At 40.0% G+C, this 22,552-nt stretch overlaps 1 long non-coding RNA gene across 1 annotated transcript; it reads left to right on the top strand.

Moving 5' to 3' along the window:
• The first annotated feature begins 16,206 nt into the window (after positions 1–16,206).
• LOC130905058 (uncharacterized) lies at positions 16,207–18,894 on the top strand. The gene is made up of 3 exons (XR_009061018.1): positions 16,207–16,279; positions 16,377–16,558; positions 18,552–18,894. It is a non-coding gene; the product is annotated as an uncharacterized LOC130905058 (long non-coding RNA).
• The last annotated feature ends 3,658 nt before the right edge of the window (positions 18,895–22,552 follow it).

The raw sequence follows: 22,552 nt of genomic DNA, 5'->3' as shown, positions 1-22,552 counted from the left end.
AAAAAACATTAACTAGTTACTTTTCAGTAATTACAAGATAAAACTATGAGGCATAAAATATTGCCAAACATTTTCTTTCAAATAGTGAAATGTAAACACAGATAATTAAACTGCAAGAAAATAACAAAGTGCAACACTTCAACATTAAGTTTTTTAAAAATCCGTACCAATTGTTGTGACTTTTCGTTCAATCTTCCAGGACTCAGCTACCGAAAAAAACACTGGTCTGCACAGTTTACTCTTTAGCGTCTGTCGTTGGCTTTTTGCACAGTCAGGACAAAAGACACCAAATGCCATTCATTGTTGACGACTTGTATTTTATATGCGATCACTCCGAGATAGTTAGAATTGCTCAAGAAAGTCCAGTGGTCCCGTGTCAAACCAAGACTTCAATCGGTGTTCTTTGGTCTGCTTTTCGTCATCGTATAGCAGCTTGCACAAGCGCCGGCCGAGGCGGCCCGCCGGGTGCAACCGTGGCCGCCAAGCCGACCCCGCCGGGACCCTCGCCGCCGCCGCGCCCTGGTTAAAGGCCGGGCGGGAAGAGGGGGACGAGGAAGGCGCGCGGCCACGTCGGCAGCTTGCACAAAATGATGCTCTTGTCCATTGTCCCATCAGCACGCGTTTTATAGGGGAAAACTAGCCCCTAACTGTCCAAGTAAAATGTCACCTCCCATCACTGTTGCTGTTAGCGTTTGTCTGTGTGCGTCAGATTTACCGGCGTACCAGAAACACATGAGTAGGAAGGTTCCGCATGCGGACAAATGAAACTGAAACAATTAATTGCGTTAAAATTTTTAACGCGTTAAAAGCTTTATAATTAATTAATCGAAATTAACGCGTTAAAGTCCCAGCCTTAGTTTTGACACGTTTATTTAGGTACTGCCACTGTCGAACACTAACATTAAAGATTATGTGTGGCGTTGGGACGGTTTATCAGGCCTATAATGTTGTGTAAATAATATTGAAGTAGCATAGGTATTGTACTTAAACAGGTTTATAACTTTCTTTAAATAAGACACTAGAATTAGCATATTTTAGCAGGCTTGCAAAGCCTTTCCTTTTGCCTTTCTCTCTGCCATTGACAGCTGAAGACGTCCAATCCATTTTAAGTGGGAGGGCCTCCCATGCAGGTCAAATGGATTGGATGTCAACTAGTGAAAAACTCATTGAGCCTCTCAGCAGAAGGATGGAAAGAGCCATATGATTGGACGGCTATTATAGTCAGTAGCACTGAAACAGTTAAATAATATTGTACTATGGGTGGCAGGTTTTAACATGCTTATTATCTGCTAAATAAGTCTTTTTAAGACTGCGTACACCATTTCATATCTATTTGACACTCATACTGGGAAAAATTCTGACTACAACCAATTAAGGACCATTTAAAAAAATATTTAAAAGATAAATATTTCAGGGACATTAAGCCTGTTAAAGATGCTACCTACAGTATAGTGCAGGGGTGTCCAAACTTTTTGCAAAGGAGGCCAGATTTGATGTGGTAAAAATGTGGGGGGCCGACCTTGGCTGATGTCCTTTATGTAGAACAATAAGCAAATTTTAGCAAGCCATTCTGTGTGTCACATTTGCTTTTTTATTATTTTTTTAATTTATAATTTCAACAGTCTCGCAACTACCCTTTGTGGCGTTCTCTTTCGGCTCTCTGGCTCTTGCGAAATCCTGCTGCTGTAAAATTGAACTAGCTTCAAGTTGCTTAAATTTCTCGCAACGTATCGTCCCTGTAATCTTGTCGTACATGTCAGCGTGTCTTGTTTGGTAATATCGTCTCACACTGAACTCTTTAAAAACAGCGGCTGTCTCTTTGCAAATGAGGCAGACACAGTTGGGAAGAATTTTTGTGAAGAAATAGTCCAATTTTCACCTATCCTTGAAGCGTCGGCCGTCCCAGTCAACTTTCTTTATTTTGTTGATTGTCGCCATTTTAGAAAATTGGGAGTAAAGGGTCACACGGAATAATGTTGCTTAGAGTGCTGCTGCCTTTTAGTGGGTAAATGAGGAGCAGCATTTAGTGTGTAAGCTACTTCATATGCTGGTAGCAGCACTGCTGACCAATTTATTAATTTAGACTGTGTGCGGGCCAGACGTTATTGATTTTATGACAGAGGCTGGGGGCCGGATGAAATTTGACCACGGGCCGCATTTGGCCCCCGGGCCGGACTTTGGACATGTCTGGTATAGTGACTGTATAATTTAGATGATGGTAGTCTATTAGGAATATAAACAATACATTTTTGACAGACTTTGAGCAACATAGCTTAAGACCTACCACATCAATTTTATTACCTCTAGAAAGACTTGTTTTTATGGTTACAAACCTATATGGATAAGGGATAAATCATGGCAGGACAGGATAAAGCACAGCAGCAGATCCTGTGATGATGTTCTTTGGATGGCTTTGAAAGTAAATGGTGACACTGAGGGCAATCATGAGTTAATTTATGTGAGGAGACCAATGAAGTTTTAGACAAAAAAAAAAAAAAAACTTTATTTCAACACACAATATCACACAGACTCCCAGCCTGTAGGAGGGCACATCAATACTATTTCTCCTCAAGCCCTCAGAACTTCAGCAAGGTGGGTCTGGGTGTGCCTGAGATCTCCATTGGAAATATATTCTTCGGGAAAGTTTGAAATGGCATTTTAGGCATTCTGTTCCATACAAGTGCAAAAGAACAACAGCAAAGATTATTGTAGAGGCTCCGAAATCTTAAAATCATTACCTTTAATACCAAAACCCCACGGCTATTGCTGTATGTTATGGGGCACAGTTTTGGTTTCTTTTTGGAACTAATGGCCCGCCAACCTCAAGAAGTTTCAATTATTGTTTTATAAGCATAACAATGAACATGAAACATTCTTATAAAAAACGATGAAGAGCATTGAACTTTTAACTTCCATATTAACATGACCAACAATTTCAAACTTTCTGAAGCTGTTACCTCCAATTCCGCCAGATTTTGCGCTCATATTTGTCCTTGTTCCCAAAGGGATCAATGAGCACTAGTGTACTCTCAGATATGTGGACAATCTATAACAGGTTAGTGCCTTTGTGTTATTCCGCACGATGACAGATTTATTTCGTAAACTCACTGATGAAATTTGACTTCTATGACATCAGCTCAATCAATAGCTATATACAATACATTCCAGAATCGGCAGGTCTGAAGTAAATATTTGCCATTTGCCAACCATCTTCCCAGAATGCATAAAACTGTCAAACAATATTAATAGGATTACAAGAACATAAAATTCTAGTGGTGTCAACAATAATCGATGCGGCGATGCATCCCGATGCGGGGCATGGACGATTCGATTCGATGCGGGCAACAAGCCGAATCGATTCAGCGCATTATAAAATATATACTGTAAGTACTTTCAAAAATCGTCCCTGCGCAATTCCGGTGATGCAACGGATTTGGTTTTCCCATTTGTATTATTTTTCTCATGTTTCATTTTTTACACACCGCATAACTCTGGTGAAGTTTCCCACCAACCTCGTAGAAGCCAAAATGTCTCCAGATGTCTGCTTTCAATGTTTTAGGTGCATCAATAATTTTTCTCGCTCTCTCTTTCTCTGCTTCAGCCATTGTTATGTTATGTCCTATCTCTAAGAGGTTAGATCTTGTGCCCGAATCCAAAATGTTAAGGATTCACATTCGGGTCGGGTCGGGCTGCCGCGCCTGACTAATAAATTATATAAAAAATTTAAAAAATGGGATAAAACCAGGGCAGGCTCTCTGTATTGTGCATTTGCTTGTGCACGCACATGAACGCCGTGGCCCGCATGTTTTATATTAAACTTTCCCAGCGTTATTTCGTTGTGTAAATACTTTTATAATGATCATAAAAATATGTAGACTATTTAAACATTAAGAAAACTTGTGTTTTTTTCTGCCAACTGAGAATTCGTTACGAAAGACACTTTTATTCATGCACACAAAGGCAACACAAATGTGATCCTTTTGAATCTTCTCCTCTGTGTGTCTGTAAAACGCATGGTTTTTATTTTTTAATATTAAACTTTCCCGGCGTTATGTGGTTGTGTAAATGCTTTTATAATGATCATAAAAATATGTAGACTATTTAAACATTAAGAAAACTTGTGTTTTTTTCTGCCAACTGAGAATTCGTTACGAAAGACACTTTTATTCATGCACACAAAGGCAACACAAATGTGATCCTTTTGAATCTTCTCCTCTGTGTGTCTGCAAAACGCATGGTTTTTATTTTTTAATATTAAACTTTCCCGGCGTTATGTGGTTGTGTAAATGCTTTTATAATGATCATAAAAATATGTAGACTATTTTAACATTAACAAAACTTTTTTCTGCCAACTGGAAGAAATGAAAATAAATTGCTGCTGCATTTTTTTCCCCGCGTTACTCCAACAACAACAACAACAAAAAAGCGGGCCGTGTCGGGTCGGGCTGGATTTTTTAGGCCGGATCTAACCTCTATTACACATACATAGTGGGCTAAGCCTACATTTTACTTTTGTTCTACATTGAAATTTAGTTGATGTTTTGTTTGCAACTGAACTGATCCCTGGATTGATATTGCGATAAAGATGCTGCTGCACTACAATATTTTCTTTGTAGTTTTCTTTAATATTTACTTGAATATATATATTGATGGGTCATTGTGACTAAAATACAGTGACTGTTATAACTGATTTTTCACAGGAGTTCAGATGTTGCACTGTGTGAAAGGCTGCTACTGTGTGTAAAAAAAGAGAAAGTCCTGGTCTCATTCAAAGCACTAATTAAATACTGTGATCTGTTTTTTTTTTTGTTTTTTTTTTTAATATATATATCTGAAAGTATTTTCATTTGACTTCAACCAGGAGTGACACAAGAGCCAATAAATAGTTGTTTAATGTCTGACCGCTTGTGTTGCATCATGATTCACGAAAAGTATGCTTTGCTTTAGAATTTTAATGCATCCCAGGCTTTAATGCATCGCGATGCATTGCCGAATCGAACCGAATCGAATCGTGACCCTCTGAATCGAATCGAATCGTGGCCCTCCGAATCGTATTCTAATCGAATCGTGAGGGCAGTGCCGATGCACACCTCTATAAAATTCAATTTAGAAATACAGTTTGTAAGGTACTGATTTGAATGTTTCTCCCCATTACTCCTCTAGAACAGAGACAAACTTAATGACCATCTGTGAGATTTGATCAGAGTCCTCACTGATGGCTGGAGAATCTAGGTTTAGGGGACCAAATAAAAAATTCAGACCATGATAGATTATTCAAAAGCTGTAAACTGTAAAAAACACGATTTTGAAAATTGACTTCCAAATACTTTCATACTTACATTCCCAAAAAGCAAGAGATTTGCAGTTAAAATATCTTTTAAATATATTAAGGCTGGGACTTTAACACGTTAATTCCGATTAATTAATTATAAAGCTTTTGACGCGTTAAAGATTTTAACGCAATTAATTGTTTCAATTCCAATTGTCCGCATGCGGAACCTTTCTACTCACGTCTTTCTGGTACGCCGGTAAATCTGACACACACAAACAAACGCTAACAGTATCAGTGATTGGAGATGACGTTTTATTTGGACAGTTATGGGCTAGTTTTTCCCTATAAAACCCGTCCTGATGGGACAATGGACAAGAGCATCGTTTTGTGCAAGCTGCCGACGCGGCCGTACGCCTTCCTTGCCCCCATCTCCCCGCCCGCCCTTTAACCAGAGCGTGGCGGCGGCGAGGGTCCTGGCGAGGTCGGCTTGGCGGTTGCGGCCCGCCGGGGCAAGCTTCTATACGTTGACGAAAAGCAGACCAAAGAAGACCTATTGAAGTCTGTCAAGTATGTTGCTTTGACACGAGACCACTGGACTTCCTTGAGCAATTCTAACTATCTCGGAGTGACCGCACATACAATACAAGTCGTCAACAATGAATGGCATTTGGCGTCTTTCGTCCTGACTGTTCAAAAAGCCAACGACAGACACGATGCAGTAAACTGTGCTGACCAGTTTTTTTTTTTTTTTGGTTGCTGAGTCCTGGGAGATTGAACGAAAAGTCACAACAATTGGTACGGATTGCTAAAAAACCTAATGTTGAACTGTTGCACTATTTTCATGCAGTTTTATTATCAGTGTTTACATTTCACCATTTGATAGAAAATGTTTGGCAATATTTTATGCCTCATAGTTTTATCTTGTATACACTGGAAAGTAGTTACTGTTTAAACACATTTTTTTTCAGAGAACATGAATAATTAGGGTGCCTGAAACACCTGAAACCTGAGTAGCTGTATGAGCACTTTGACCAATTGTTTGCTGATGACGTTATATTTTAACAGCAATAAATTTGTTGTTAAGCTCAAAAAAGCTTTTTTAATGAGAACATTTGTTTTGTCAATATATGGTTTTCAAATAGAATGCGATTAATTTCGATTAATTAATTACACACCCTGTAATTAACTCGATTAAAAATTTTAATCGCGTCCCACCACTAATATGTATATCCTGTATATATGTATTTATATATACATACATACATACATATGGGACTAGTGCTGCAACGATTAATCGATTAAATCGAGTATTCCATTAGAAAAAAATTCAAATTAAATTTTATTGCTTCGAGTGTTCGTTGAATTAAAGTGGTGTTGTAATGGTTTATTTTGAAAGTGTTTGCATTTAGTTTTATAGATCAGGGTGGATACACTGCCCTCCGGTCTGCCTCATTTTACATGGCTGAATCCAACTGCTCCCTGTTAAGACCAACGTAAGCAATTTTTTGTTCGAGCTGATGTTTTTTATGCATTCATTGCAGTTTATAGGCATATTTAGGCATATTTTTGTGTGTGAATATGTGTCTGAACCATTTTTTAAGAGCAATGTAAAAAAAGTTAGCATTTTATATAGGGCTGTCAAACGATTAAAATTTTTAATCGAGTTAAATACAGCTTAAAAGTTAATTAATCGTAATTAATCGTAATTAATCGCAATTAATCGCAATTCAAACCATCTATAAAATATGCCATATTTTTCTGTAAATTATATATATTCTGTAAAATAAATTGTTCGAATGGAAAGCTAAGACACAAGATGGATATATACAGTGGGGAGAACAAGTATTTGATACACTGCCAATGGGAAAATCCATTGGCAGTGTATCAAATACTTGTTCTCCCCACTGTACATTCAACATACCGTAGGTACATAAGGACTGTAGTGGGCATTTCACTCTACTGTCATTTAAATCTGTCTATGCTGTCCTCACTCCGAAGCGTCTACTTTTTCCAAAGCTAGACAGCTAGTGAACGATGCCTTAATAATCAGACTTCTTCCTTTTTCATCTGATTTATTAATAAAAAAGCCTCAACCCATTGTCCTCTTTAGACCGTCATAAAACTACAAAAAAAAAGTACACAAGCATTGCATTAGCAACAACGTTAGCTTAGCACGCTATACAGGTTCACTAAACATAAACAAAAAGCGTCTCATACAAAAAATAGAACATTTCGCTTGCTAACATAATATGTACATTCTTTATAACAACCATACTTACGGACAAATCTTGTCCAAGGATCATATAAGCACAACATTACAACGTAGGCTTCAGCCCGAGACGTCGTGCAGCCATATGAACTGGCAAGAAAAAGATAAACCATGTCGCAAAGCGACCACAAGAGTTCGCTGTTGTGCTGCAGTACAAAAAGCCTTGCTGTAAAACTTACCAAAAGGCAGAATACTGTCTGAGCGGGACATGTGCGTTAATTGCGTCAAATATTTTAACGTGATTAATTTAAAGAATTAATTACCGCGCGTTAACGCGATAATTTTGACAGCCCTAATTTTATAGCATTTAAGCGAGCGGACTTTTACTATGCAAGTTAGCCAATTGTTCTTTTGTTGTACATAGGTCCTCTTTTTTTTTTTTTTAATACCGTTTGAGGCTCAGCTCAGGTATTTTAGTTTTTCATGTTCCTTATCCGAATGCTCGATTATTAAAACTAAGTAGTTCATTGATTATTCGAGTACTAAAATAATCGGTAGCTGCAGCCCTATATAGGACTTAGCGCTCCCAAAATATAATGGCATAATTGTGTCATTAGCCATTTATTGATATGGCTAATTTCTATATGATTTCAAGCACAAAACTCCATTAAAACCCAGGTGACCCTAGTGTTTAATGCATATATCATAGAATGCTAATTTCCGTACGCTGTTATCCCACCGTAATGTCAATATTCTAACTTGAACAATAACCGAATCGCCGTTAAAACCCAGCGACCCAGGTGTTTACTGCTTAGCATGCGACGTTAACTTCCTTACGCTATTATCTTGCAATATCATCAATACTCCATTCTAGTCTTTCGTGCATACTTAATTGCTTACAGAGGTTAGTGGTCAAAAGGCACTATGAAATGAATATACTGGAGCGGATGATTTTAGTGAGTCTCGTCGCTCGTTGAGTTCTGTCTCGTGTTGGGCCGCTCGTATCTCTCTTCTCTCTGCCAGAAACGCACGCGACAAAAAGCTTCCCTCCAGAACACAACATACCCCACAATCACAGCCATTCCATGGGCGAATTATGAACAGAGAATGTAGGATCACCACAATACGGTACTTTAGAACTAACTGAATCGCCATTAATAAACTATAAAACCCGGGCGACCCACATGTTTACTGCTTATCATGCGACGTTAACTTCCTTGCGCTATTGTCGCACAATATCATCAATATTCCAATCTAGTCTTTGGTGTTTATATACAGTGGGGTAAGTAAGTATTTAGTCAACCACAAACTGTGCAAGTTCTCCCACTTGAAAATATTACAGAGGCCTGTAATTGTCAACGTGGGTAAACCTCAACCATGACAGACAGAATGTGGGAAAAAAAACAGAAAATCACATTGTTTGATTTATAAAGAATTTATTGCAAATCATGGTGGAAAATAAGTATTTGGTCAATACCAAAAGTTTATCGCAATACTTTGTTACGTACCCTTTGTTGGCAATAACGGAGGCCAAACGTTTCTGTAACTCTTCACAATTCGCTTGGTGTAAAGAAATCAACTGTGGGAGCAATTATTAGAAAATGGAAGACATACAAGACCACTGATAATCTCCCTTGATCTGGGGGTCCAGATGTTTGTGATGTTTTGGGGTGTCGTTGGCCAACACCGTGTTGCCCAACGACAGCCCCAAAACATCCCTGCTCTAGAGGAGATCTGCATGGAGGAATGTGCCAAAATACCAGCAACAGTGTGTAAAAAGCTTGTGAAGAGTTACAGAAAACGTTTGGCCTCCGTTATTGCCAACAAAGGGTACATAACAAATTATTGAGATTAACTTTTGGTCTTGACCAAATACTTATTTTCCACCATGATTTGCAAATAAATTCTTTAAAAATCAAACAATGTGATTTTCTGTTTTTTTTTTTTTACCACATTCTGTCTCTCATGGTTGAGGTTTACCCATGTTGACAATTACAGGCCTCTCTAATATTTTCAAGTGGGAGAACTTGCACAATTAGTGTTTGACTAAATACTTATTTGCCCCACTGTAATTGCTTACAGGAGGTTAGAGGTCAAAAGGCACCACAAAATTGAAGAAATATCAATTGTCAATGTCAATTTAGAATTTTCTTTTATTGACACAGATGAGGGAACCCTGAAGCACAGCTACTTAGCCACATCATACTAACACTTAACTAAATACAAGAAAGCAGAGCAAGTAATTACAAGACTGATAACAAATACTATATCTCTGTATACATATATAACACAAAATACAACAAGGGACACGTAGTTGAGACTAAAAGAAGATATGCTTACAGAAATATGTGTGGAACACGATGAATGAATTACAGGTACACGATAATTATTGGTCCAATAAGTATCGGTCCGATAATAGTAATTATGATGTCATCCCAATAAATCCAATAACATTGTTAATGGGACCGATAATATACGTATAATATTTTTGGCATGGTGTTGGCGGATTGGGATGTGTGTGTTTGTTTCCACTGATGTTTTGCCAGTTCACCGTATCACTGACTGTGTGTGGTTTGGGAAGAGGGTGTTTTACAACAAATCAAGCGCTCCCTTTCTCAGAGCTGCCAACTCTCACGCTTTGAGCGTGAGACACACGCCACACATTCAATTTTTCACAGAAAAAAAACAGTCTGATTTTGGGCCGAGACTCGTTCGTTTCTTTTTCAAACTCCCCGACAGTAGATGGCGCTACTCGCCACTGTAACCCTATTTGCTGCATCAAGGGCATAGGTTTGCATAGGGACGGTGGGGACAAATCACTACCAACTTTTCAGGAGGCTCAAATTGTCCCCACTAACTTTTAAGCAACCTTATTTGCATTAGATAATGTGTTCAGTTATAAAGGTCATTTAGATTGTCTTCCCATTTGTTATAACGATAGAATTGACCCTACCATTGTTAAGGGAATTATTTTCAGACTTACATTTACCCCTTTTTCGCTTGCTGAATGTGCCATTCCATGTTGTTTTTCCTCAAACGCACGTTTGATTGGCTGATGACTTGACCCCCCCGCTCCCTCTTACACACCCATACACACGCAACTCTCACAGTACAGAATTACATTACATGGGAGGGATATGAGAGTTTTTTTTCAGCCAGCAGCCCACTGTAAGTAATGTAAAACGTAATTGTTGTGAAACGCACCACTTATTTTGCTACTGAAAGTCCGACCTGCATCACAGTCTCGCATTACCATTACATAAAACTGTGGGGACTTGCTAGTAGGAAGCTGTTTAGGAGGAGTGTCCTACTGTATGTGTATTCTACTATGGTAACTGTCGAAACTTGATTGTTTACGTGTGAGTCAAGGATCACACTTAAGATGAATAAACCACTAGTTTATGAATAACACAATAAACTGAACGACCGATTGCCTCGCGTGCACACTTAATCTCATAGTTAGTCTCATTAATACTGCCGCTGTTTCGGTGATTGGCAACTTACTAGAACATATGACAGCAAGGGTACGGAGGCTCACGAGTGTCAAACAACATTTAACCAAATGTTCTACAGTAACGTTAATTAAACTGTAAGAAATATAGTAAACTCTGCTCAGCTGTAAGAAATTTAGTGAAGTTTAGTGAAGAAGAAGTTTTTTGTTGTTGTTGTATTTAATTTATACATACATGGTGTACATGGAGTGCTTGGAGCGCCTTTGGTTGCATTGCAAAGCTGTGAAAACAAAAAGCAGGCCTTATCCACACCGGGGCAGACCAGAGCGCAGCATACACACTTGCCTGTATTTGCAGCAAATTGAATTTTGTGAGTATTGGTTTCAATCGTTTTCATATTTTGCCATATAATAAAGTTACTGCCATTCGTTGCAGCTTGCGTTGAACACTGCCAGAGCTAGCCAAATCTCCCGTGAAAAAATAGCTTCCGTTAAATTGGCGTCAAGCTTGTGTATTTAGCGGTAATATAAACGAAGAAACACACTGTTGAGTCAAATTAAGCGGCATGCTCTCGGATGATGGGGGGCGCCTTGTATCGCTCCCGTCGTCCGCCTAAGACGCTTTATTTTCGGCTGGGACTTGAGCTGACAGCCGGTGTCGGCACAACACCGGCCCGACGAGTGGTGGGAATGATTCTTGCTTCTTAAAGCTTTTCAGAAATACAGTGATCCCTCGTTTTTCGCGGTTAATGGGGACCAGAACCCACAGCAATAAGTGAAAACCACGAAGTAGCGCCCCCCCCACCACCCTCAATTTTTTTGTGCGTGTTCAATGTATTTATTCAGATTTTACATTGGAAAAAAGATACATATATACGTTTTTTCACCCCCCCCCCCCAAAGTATCATTTATAAATGGTTTTTAAGCACTTCAAAATATAAGAATTATGATAAGTTTTAAACATGTTACTGCCCACTGAATTATTTTTAAACAAGAAAAAAGTAGTAAGAAAATGCTTGGCTTTATTAAATGCTTCATAGTGAGTCTACTCAAACCCTCTGAGGTTGCTCACTTTGTTAAACGATGATTGACACAGGTGTAAACTTTTTCTGTGATTGAATTTGTTTTTATTATTTGAGTTTTTTTTTTTTTTTGAAACAACTTATTTTTTGATTAAATAATAAAGACACAAATGTCCTAGCCAAAATGTGGCCCAAATGCAAAACATTACTTAAATGGAAAAAGTTGTTTCAATCAAGAAAAATAGTTTTCAAATGCTTTTTCTGTCTCAAATTAATTTTTGCAATCAAAAGAAAATTGTTTTTATTGAAGTGACTTTTTTGGGGATTAAAAATATATATTTTGATTGAAGCAACTTCATTTTTGATTGAAGCAACTTTTTTTTTTTTTTTTTTTTTTTTTTTTTTGATTGAATAATAAAGACACAAATCCACCTCCATAGTTATTGAGAGAGAAAGAAATTAAAAAAGCTTTAAAAATAAAAGCCATCGGGGAGTCTGATTTAATTTTTTATTTGTTTAAGATTTATATTTCATTATATAGACATGCCTTGAAAGGAAAGGAGATTGAGGGATAAAAAAAGGAGTTGGATGAAGCTGCTAAAGGCAGTGGAAACCTCATCAGCTGGGTGAATAGCACACTTGGTAAGAATACGTTTGCAAGGATCGTCGGGTATAAAATACAATTATAAACACAATTACAATGTAATTTTTCTATAAGATTTTATGCCATTGCTTTATTAATTATTAGGTGCTAGAGTTGTTAAGTATAGATAATAATGAAATGATAGTTTTGAGAAAACTGTGCTGTTGGTGGCTCAGTTACCATCTGATGTGGTTTGTTCTCAGATGAACAAGTCGAGGAAGGAAGTTTTGATGCAGAGGTTGAAGGAAGAAAAGAGGCAGACTGACTGACTCACAGCCAGAAAGTGTTGATGACAGTGTTGATTTCTATTCACTGTTGCCCCCTCCCAAATAAAGCATGTCACAGTTGCAGCCAATTATTATCTAAAGCTGGTTAAAATTGAAGTTATGTTGTTTTAAGGTGTATTAAGTACTTGTTCATGTGACCCTTTTGATCTACGAGCACCCGCCCCTCTATCGATCTGCACGGCCCTGCTGAAACACAGTGTGGGTCGACAAAGCTCAATATTTTGTTGGGTTGTACAGTGTACCGGAACATATTTCCTCCACACCCTTCTCACCTTTTTGACCCCTGACCCGTTTTCATGCCTGTTTTAAACTTTAAATCTTGAAATAAATTTGTTTGTGTTTGTGCGTGTGAGCTTGATTTTGTGTTGTAAATGTAAACTCAGTTCCCATAACAAGCAGTGGGAGATCACCTTGTTAGCCTCGTAGTATTGCCTACTGCAAGCATGCTCAAAACATCAGCTCATATAGCATTGTTTACTGTTCACATACTATTTAGTATTAGGCCGTGTTCACACTTGGCGATTTTTTCCAGAAAAAAGCGCTGCCTCCTGCGCCTACTGAGCACTTTCTGAGCGCCGTTTGAGCGAGTATTCTAAACGGGATTCTATCTTAAACGTCACCATACATAACGGTTAGTAACATTGGTCAACCAAATAATATTTGCCAATTCTCACGCTTTTCTCACGCAATTGTCTGTTTTCTCAAGCACACACGCAACACATCCAATTTCTCACGGGGCAAAATTTTGGTCACCCCCAACAAAATCTCACTCCAAGGTTTTTTAAAAGTTGGCAACTCTGCTTTCTGTGACGTAATGCTCAACTGACAGCAGTACTGTGCAGCATGGCTGGCTAACAAAACAACTAGCATGGCGTCGTTAAAGCCGAAGTTCCACGAGGAGGGAAAAAGGTGTCAAGCTACAACACATCTTAATAAGCCACTTAAAAGATCACAATTGCTTCGATGGTGTTTTAAAAGAGTACGACGACGCGCGGGCTGCAAATGAAGCTGCCCATAAATGTTGGCGCTAGACGACCAGCCCTGTTCCCTTGTATAAAACATAGGATTCAGGCGGCTACTTCCTCATTTGGAGCCCACGTTCATCACTCCAAGCCGCCGCCAGTTTTCAGATGAATGTTTACCAGCAAAGTATGATCCTCCATACTTTGATCGGCAACCATGCACGACACATATAGGTTTTACCACGGACATATGGACGTGTAATGTAGTCCTGTCAGCATGCTTCTGATGGCGCAGTGGTTGGATAAAGATTCGGTACTGTACAGAGACGAAATCTCACGCTTCTTTGAAAATGGGTTCACTCACTGCCATTTATATGGATTATTATAAGGCAAGCCATTAATGCTTTTTGTTCTACCATATTTGATAATGAGGAATGCGCTTTCACTAAATTTATAACTTGTTTCAGTGTCAGTTATTTACTTTTGGATACTGTGAAGAGTCTTTATGCACCTTTTGTTTCAGCTAAATATAATTAATCAACATTTACCAGTATTTCTTTACTTGAATACTAGCCTTGGCTTATGCAGAGTTTTGTTACTGTTCTGGAGGCCTTATTTTTTTTATCATTGAGTGATGATGCTATGGCAATTAGCAAATGTTTGCATTTTAAAGTGTTATTTTTACAAGTTATTGAGAGGCCTTTTGGTTATTGATAGGATGCTGTCCCATAATTGCCAGGTCGCGCTGCTTATGCTACACCTTGCTGCATCAGACTTTACTACCTCACTGGAAAACAGGACGATACCTGATTGGTTGCGGGTTCACAGCAATCACCTTAGAAATTTAACCATTTTAATTTAACCTGTAAACGAATAATTCAAATATACTACCCATAGCAAAAATTTGCTACTCATCTGTTGCTTAATCTCGTCTCGTGAGACGAATTTGATCATCTTGAATTTATGTCATTCTCTGTTTATTTGTTTCTGAGTTTGTGCTCCTAAGGGTACCCTTAGGAGCAAGTGATGAGTCAAAATGAGCAAAGACATCATTGAGACAAAGGAGATTGATTTGAGATAACCAGATTTGAGCAATATTTGAGAAGAGAAAATTCTCTAAATTAAAACTTGAGTTACACTTGTACAGCACCTTTCAGGCACTCAAAGCGCTTTGACACTATATCCTCATCTACCTGCTGGTGACGTAACAAGTGGGGTTCAGTGTCTTGCTCAAGGATACTTACATAGATGAATTCATCAGGACAGAGAGTTGAACTTACAACCTCTGAGTTGGGGAATAACTTCTCTACCACTGAGCCACGCACAGATGTTCTGTGCTCGATGTGACGCGGCACATCAATGGAAAGCAACTTCAGAAAGAGCGTGTGGCAACGATGAAGAAAATTGATTATATTTTGGTTCATTTCATAATTTATGTATTTCTTTGATATTTAAAAAAAAAACTTCCAAATCGCAGACATTTTGCCTGTGGGCCAGTAGTTTTCCCTGTTTTGATTACGTCATCAAACAAGAGTACTAAAGTTCTTCACACTATTTTGTGGTAAACTTTTGGTCTTCAAAGCCAAAAACCGATAATGCATTTGTAGCGGCCGATTGTTTTCGGCGCCAAATTTTCGGTCACATCTCTAATTTTCACATTGAACAAGATAACCCAAATGAACCAGATGTTATTCAATTATTTGACCAATTATAATATTTTCTCGGATTTTGGCATGAGATGAATTAAGATGTGATTTGACAGGTCAGAGCAGACACAACTCTTTTTTACAATGAAAGAATCTTGAAAACCCAAAATGAGCAATTGCAGATTGGAAGGAGATCAAATTGAGAAAAATTTGTGGCTGGCACAATGTAAGGTTGCTCCGCGAGATCAGTAAATGAGGCAGCTTTGAGGGAAGTTAAAGAAATAAAATAATTGTGAGAGAATTTTATTCATGCTTAAAACACAACCATTATACATTTCATATTTTGTGTATATTTGTTATGCTTGTTTCTTATGGCCTTGACAACTGTAGACGGTATTACAATATGCCCAAATATAATCTGCTATGTTCCTGTTTTTCAATATGCCCTGAATGATTTCTTTTTCTGGTTTGTTTCCCTCTCGTCTCGTCCAAAGAACAGGCTGTCTCAAGGACAGGCTATGTTTTTCTGTGAAAGACCACCAGAGTTGGAAAAAAATAACTTTCACTTATGTTTCTGTGGAAGGAATCATCACTTGTTTCTGTACAAGGTATTCACTTGTGTTTCCGAAAAAGGTGTCGTTACACAGCAAGCAACGCCCTTTCAACGGGCATAAAGACTCTTGACTTGTGTATCCACGTTGTACTTTCTGGGTGATCTCAGCTTCTAGCTGGGTCATACCATTCTGTACCCGTGATATATCATGTTATATAAAAGTCTTCGAAGCAGGTAATGCTTGGCTGTCTGATTCATTATTCTCATTTTGTTATCTGCTGATACTTGTCTCGGAGTTCAAACTTGAGTTTCCCTGACATTTTTAACTTAGTCCTTCTAAAAATGCCGGATGCCAACGCCATTCTCCGGTGGAAGATCGACGACGTCTGACAGGTGCGCACCGCCCGGAGCCTTACAACCTCCGGGAAACAGGACACGGACATCCTCCATCGGTGAACTGCAAATGGCAATTGAACCTGAGAATGAATCAACCAGCAACCAGGATTGAACAAGGTTATTGTTAATTGTTGTAATTAACACAGGATACACTGGGAAGACCCGTGTAATTGGACACGTTTGGGGAAACGTAGGTCCCACGTGAGACAAATTTATTTTGTCAGGTTAAGTTGTATACAACAGGATATACTGGGATTTGTATGTCCCGTGTAATTGGATGCGTTGGGAACGTACATCCCATGTAAGACGAGTTTCTTCGTCAGGATAGACTGGGTTGTCGACACCACAGTCTAAGTGTATTTGGATACGTTTGGCCCACGTAAGACAATAACATTTTGTCAGGTCGGATAGACGTGGTAATGGCTTAAACCACAAGAAGTCTACTTGTCTGTATTTTTAAATACAAGACATAGGATACATCTGGAAGCGTATGTCCCATGTACGACAAAAAGCATTTTGTCAGGTTGGTTAGTAAGACTCGGTTAGTCCACCAGTCTACTTGTATACAAGACGAGTATAAGCCTGGGATTCGTAGGTTCCGCGTACGATAGGCGTGATTAATATCACGAGTAGGACTGTCCATGGACTTGTGTTGTCTGTTAGTTTGTCATTGAGCTCAAATTGTTTGTATGTTTTTATTTTTGTTGTCTGTTAGTTTGTCATTGAGCTCAAATTGTTTGTATGTTTTTATTTTTGGTCTGGTGTGAACTACTAGTAGAATGTACGGTGACTTTGATTTGTTTTTGTAATTGTACTGTCTTGTATGATAAGTCATGGTGAATGTTTATGGCTGGTGTTTACTGTTTAGCTGATATCGTTGTGTGGGTTCTTTTCGAAGTAAGTGGCTTTGTTGTTATGTGACTGTTGTTTGATTGGGAGGAATTATGGGAAGCGTCCCATCTGGTAAACTTCTACTATGCGTATGTTAACGTCTTGGTGAAAATGGTTATGAGACTTCAATGTCGTGTTTTTCTCTCAGGATTTTCCTGTGGACAGTGATAATTGGTGAGTTGTGCTGTTGAAAGTTTGAGTAAGTTGTTTTGAGGACAGAGGTAACCATAAGCCTAGCTAAAGATGGTTTGCGAATGTGTTTGGTTGTTTGGTGGATGTCTGAAGTGGAAAAAAGGAGTCGAGAAAGTAGGGCTGGGAAAGTTATGGGCATATGAGAGGAGCGTCGATAAGCGAGGGAATTGTTTGTAAATAGCTGACCGTTTATTGCGTAAATAGCTGACCGTTTATTGCGCAAAATCGGAAAAAAGTTTTTCAACAGGAGTGTGGCCCTTTGGTGGCCCCTATTTGCAACATGGGGTCCTCGACAGCATCCGCTGGGTTTTTGCCCAAATTAATTATAAAGGAAGGTTGTAATTGCAGCTGGGAATATTCCAGCCTTTCCTTTATACTATTTAGGATAAAATTGAGAAACAAATTGGGAAAACAAGTAAAACAAAAATGATTTTTGAAATGGAATTTCATTAGTGGTAAAAAATAGACTATTGAGCTCAATTGAAACCTATAGAATGCTCTTAAAAGAGAAACATTTTTGTGGAAGAAAAAAAAAAATTTCATTGTACGATAATGATAATAATGGTTTAGTCAGCAGTAAGGATAATGAATTTAATCATCACCGAGCTCATGGATTAAACTATTTTTAAACATTTGATTAACTGATTAATTAATAATTGTTGTCGAGAGGAATTATAGCTATAGAAGAAGGTTTATACGAGATATGACTGGGAGGAAAAGGAGTCTACAAGCATCTGCCTGATCAACAGATGTTTGTGTTCCAGTTCCTGCCCAGAAACTCAAAGGCAAAAAAACCCAAAACATTGTGTGTACAGACCCCAATCTGCCGGACTAATGGAAAGAACAAATGGGACAAATTAAAAACAGACTGATGCAGAAGGAAAGACTTTGCCACCTTTTGAAATTATCCAGATTAACCCCAGGACCTGTTAAAGGTTCTGGCAGCATTCAAGCTCACATAAAGAAACAGTTTGATCCAAGACATGTTCGAGACAACAATGATCTGCCAGAATGTTCTGATCCACAGACTCTCAAGGTGCGGGTCGGAGACTTGGTGTTCCTGAAAGTGTTGCAGCGTGCCAGGTGGGACAGTGAACGCTGGGACTGTCCTTACGAGATGGTTGGAGTCAGCCCCACTGCAGTGAAAGTCTACGGACGCACTGGGTGAATTCATCAATCCCAGTGCAAGCTCTTCCGGTTGCCAGAAGGACCTAACGACGCCAGTCCACCAGGCCCTGATTCCTAATGTCCCGACTGTTATGTACTGATGTGCTTGCCGTACTGATGATATCAGAGATGCATGTAAGGTAGAGCAAGCGGGAGAGTAGAGAGAAAAAAAAAAAAACGCGGGAATGTGGCCGTGTGTTGACAACAGGGAATAAACTCATACATTGTTTAAATACGGAGTTGTTCCTTTAAGATAAGAGTCATTATCTAACAATGGCGACGAGGATACTGGATTAACCTAAATCCGACAAGTTTGACTGCGTTTTGGAGACAGAATGGATCATTTGCCGAAGTTTGAGTGCTACACCGAGCCTGCTACGCTGGGACCGAGATGGACTAGGTGGCTGACGGCGTTTGAGCTGTACGCGGACGGGAAAGGCTTGATTCTGGCCGCGGACGCGGAAGCTACGGTGAGACAGAGGAGACGGGCTCTGCTCCTACACCATACCGGCACGGACGTGCAAGATACAGTGCTGCTCGAAAGTTTGTGAACCCCACAGCGATGGTCAGATTTTTTGTAAAAAAAACTAAAATAACCTTATTAAATGTTAAGTTATACCCAAATCCACAATACTGACATTCCAAATAATGGACTGAAACAAAAGAAATAGTTATATTGTCATTCTTTATTTAACAAAAGTGGTTGATTTAAGAAAAACTCAGATATCATGTGTGCAAAAGTATGTGAACCCCTTCAGTTAATAGGATATTGCGCCTCCTTTTGCAGAGATTACCTCAACCAAACGGTTTCTGTAGTGACTAATCAGCCTCTCACATCTACTTTGGGGGATTTTTGCCCATTCTTCCTTGCAGAACGCAGTCAGTTGAGAGAGGTTTGATGGGCGTCTGGCATGAACTGCTCGCTTCAGGTCCCGCCACAGCATTTCAATGGGATTTAGGTCAGGACTTTGACTGGGCCAGTCCAGAACACGAATCTTCTTCTTTTTCAGCCATTCCTTGGTTGTATTGCTGGAATGCTTTGGATCATTATCATGTTGCATGATCCACCTTCTGCCAAGCTTTAACTTCAAAACAGATGGCGTCAGGTTATGTTCTAGGATTTGACAATATTCCTCAGAATTCATGATTCCCTGGACTATGTGGAGTTGTCCAGGTCCTGAGGATGAAAAGCAAGCCCAGATCTTGACATTCCCACCTCCATGCTTCACTGTTGGGAGAAGGTTCTTTTGGTGGTATGCAGTGTTGACTTTTCGCCAGACATGGCGGTTTTGGTTGTGACCAAACAGTTCAATTTTGCACCTACATCAGTTGATGAAAACTCTTTTTAATTTAGTCTCGACAACACAACTGTTAAAAAAACAAAAAAAAAACTACTGAATTGATTGATTAGGAAATCAGGTTGAAATAATAGAAAATTCCAAAATGTTGAGGGGGTTCACAAACTTTTGAGCAGCACTGTATCTTTTCTACGCTGCCTGACACGGGAGGAGTGACAGACTATGATAGAGCAGTCACGGCACTGAATGACTACTTTGTGCCATAAGTAAACACGGCGTTTGCGCGCCAGGCTTTCTACCAAGTTGCGCAGAAACCGGGAGAAACGGTGCAGCAGTTTGTGACGAGGCTTCGTCAAGCGGCGAGAGACTGTGCGTTTGGTGCGGACATCAGCAATCAGATAAGAGATGTGGTGTTGGGCAAATGCACATCGGATTATGTACGGAGAAAAATACTGGAAGAACCTCAACCGACACTCTAGCGCGCTCTGGAGATAGCCGCGCAGTGCGAACGAGTGGAGACCCAGATGTCAGCGATGAAAGTTTCAGACGCGGACGGCGCGGAGGGGGGAGCGACGGTGAATCGTGTCTTCTCCAAGACAGAGGGAAAATCGCGAAAATGGAGATCAGCACCTTGAGGAGATCGGGGAGAAGGAAAGGAGCGATCAAATAAAGTGTGCTACAGGTGTGGACACGGAGACCACATGGCCAAAGACTCTGCATGCCCAGCAAGAGGACATGTGCAGAAAATGCAATGGAAAAGATCACTATGCAAAAATGTGCAAATCAAAAGGTAAAGACAAGCAAACTGTGAAATGTGTGGAAGCGGAAAACAGTGATGCTGGGGACAGACACTATGCATTTACAATTGATGATGATTCAAATACAGAGAGGGTCATTTTTGATGTGGGGGGAGTTGATCTTCTTATGTTAATTGATTCTGGGGCATCCAGTAATATTGTTGATGAAAACACATGGGAAATGCTTAAAAGTAAAAAGATAAAATGTGTATCAAATAAAGCAGCTTGCAAACCCCTGTACCCATACTCCTCCAAGGTGCCCCTACCAGTAATGGGTGTGTTCAGATGTGATGTTAAAGTGGGAAAACGAAATACTGAAGCTGAATTCACTGTGATACAGGGAAAGGGGGAGCCACTACTGGGGAGGAAAACTGCTATTGAGCTAGGCGTACTTAGAGTGGGAACCAACATAGCAGCAGTGACAGATGTTAAATCTGAAATACAGAATAAATACCCCAAACTTTTTAAAGGTGTTGGTAAACTTAATACAAAGCGAATTCGATTGCATATTGATGAGAATGTGACACCAGTTGCACAGCCCCTAAGGCGGGTGCCTTTTCACCTAAGAGAGGCAGTAGAGAAAAAAGTGAATCAGCTGCTGGACCTAGATTTTATTGAAAAGGTTGAGGGACCCACACCTTGGGTGAACCCCGTGGTTGTTGCACCAAAAGAACATGAAGATGACATTAGGATGTGTCTCGATATGAGAATGGCAAATACAGCTATAATTCGAGAAAGGTATACAATCCCCACGGTGGATGATCTCTTACAGGGAATGAACGGGTCTGTTCTTTTCAGTAAATTAGATCTGAAATGGGGCTACCACCAACTAGAACTCACACAAGAGTCCAGTGCACACAGGTACTTACCGATATAAGAGACTCATATTTGGTGTTTCATCTGCTAGTGAACAGTATCAACGGGAAATTGCAACAGCTACAGCTGGCATTGAGGGGGTAGAAAACATCTCTGATGACATAATTGTCCATGCCCCAGACCAGGAGATTCATGACAAGCTACTCCATGCAGTTCTGAAAAGGTTGGAGGACTCACATACTCACAAACGGAGCGAGAGGCCCTTGCCTTGGTGTGGGCATGCGAGAGACTGCACCCATACATCTATGGGAAAAAGTTTGACCTCGTGACGGACCACAAGGCTCTGGAGGCCATCTACACCCCGACCTCCAAGCCATGTGCCCGGATTGAACGGTGGGTGCTACGGCTCCAACCGTATGACTTCAGAGTAGTCCACATACCCGGAAAGGACAATATTGCAGACCCCCTGTCGCGACTGCTGGGAGCGAGCACGACGGAGGGGAATCACAAACACGGAGCGGAGGAATATGTGCGCTTTGTTGCCACACATGCTACTCCACGAGCACTTACCACCAGAGAGGTAGAGGAGGCCTCTGCGACGGATGATGAACTCAGGGAGCTGAGATGGGCCATACAGAGTGGGCGTTTTGACAAGTGCCAGGTATACGCACGAATCGCGTTTGAACTGTGTGTGATTGGACAATTGGTGCTAAGGGGGACACGCATCATATTGCCGCATGCACTCAGAGACCGGGCCCTGGAGTTGGCTCATGAAGGACACTTGGGCATTGTGGGCACAAAGCAACACCTCAGGAGTAAGGTGTGGTGGCCTGGTATGGACAAAGCGGCTGAGAAATACGTGAGGACGTGTCACGGTTGCCAGATTGTGTCAAGGCCAGATGTGCCGGAACCTCTGAGGCCCACAGCACTTCCAGATGGGCCGTGGCAGG

This window comes from Corythoichthys intestinalis, chromosome 17, assembly GCF_030265065.1.
Source record: "Corythoichthys intestinalis isolate RoL2023-P3 chromosome 17, ASM3026506v1, whole genome shotgun sequence".
In the NCBI taxonomy this organism is placed as follows: domain Eukaryota; kingdom Metazoa; phylum Chordata; class Actinopteri; order Syngnathiformes; family Syngnathidae; genus Corythoichthys; species Corythoichthys intestinalis.
Note: the sequence above shows the minus strand (reverse complement) of the source record. Positions and strands in the feature narration are given on the sequence as shown.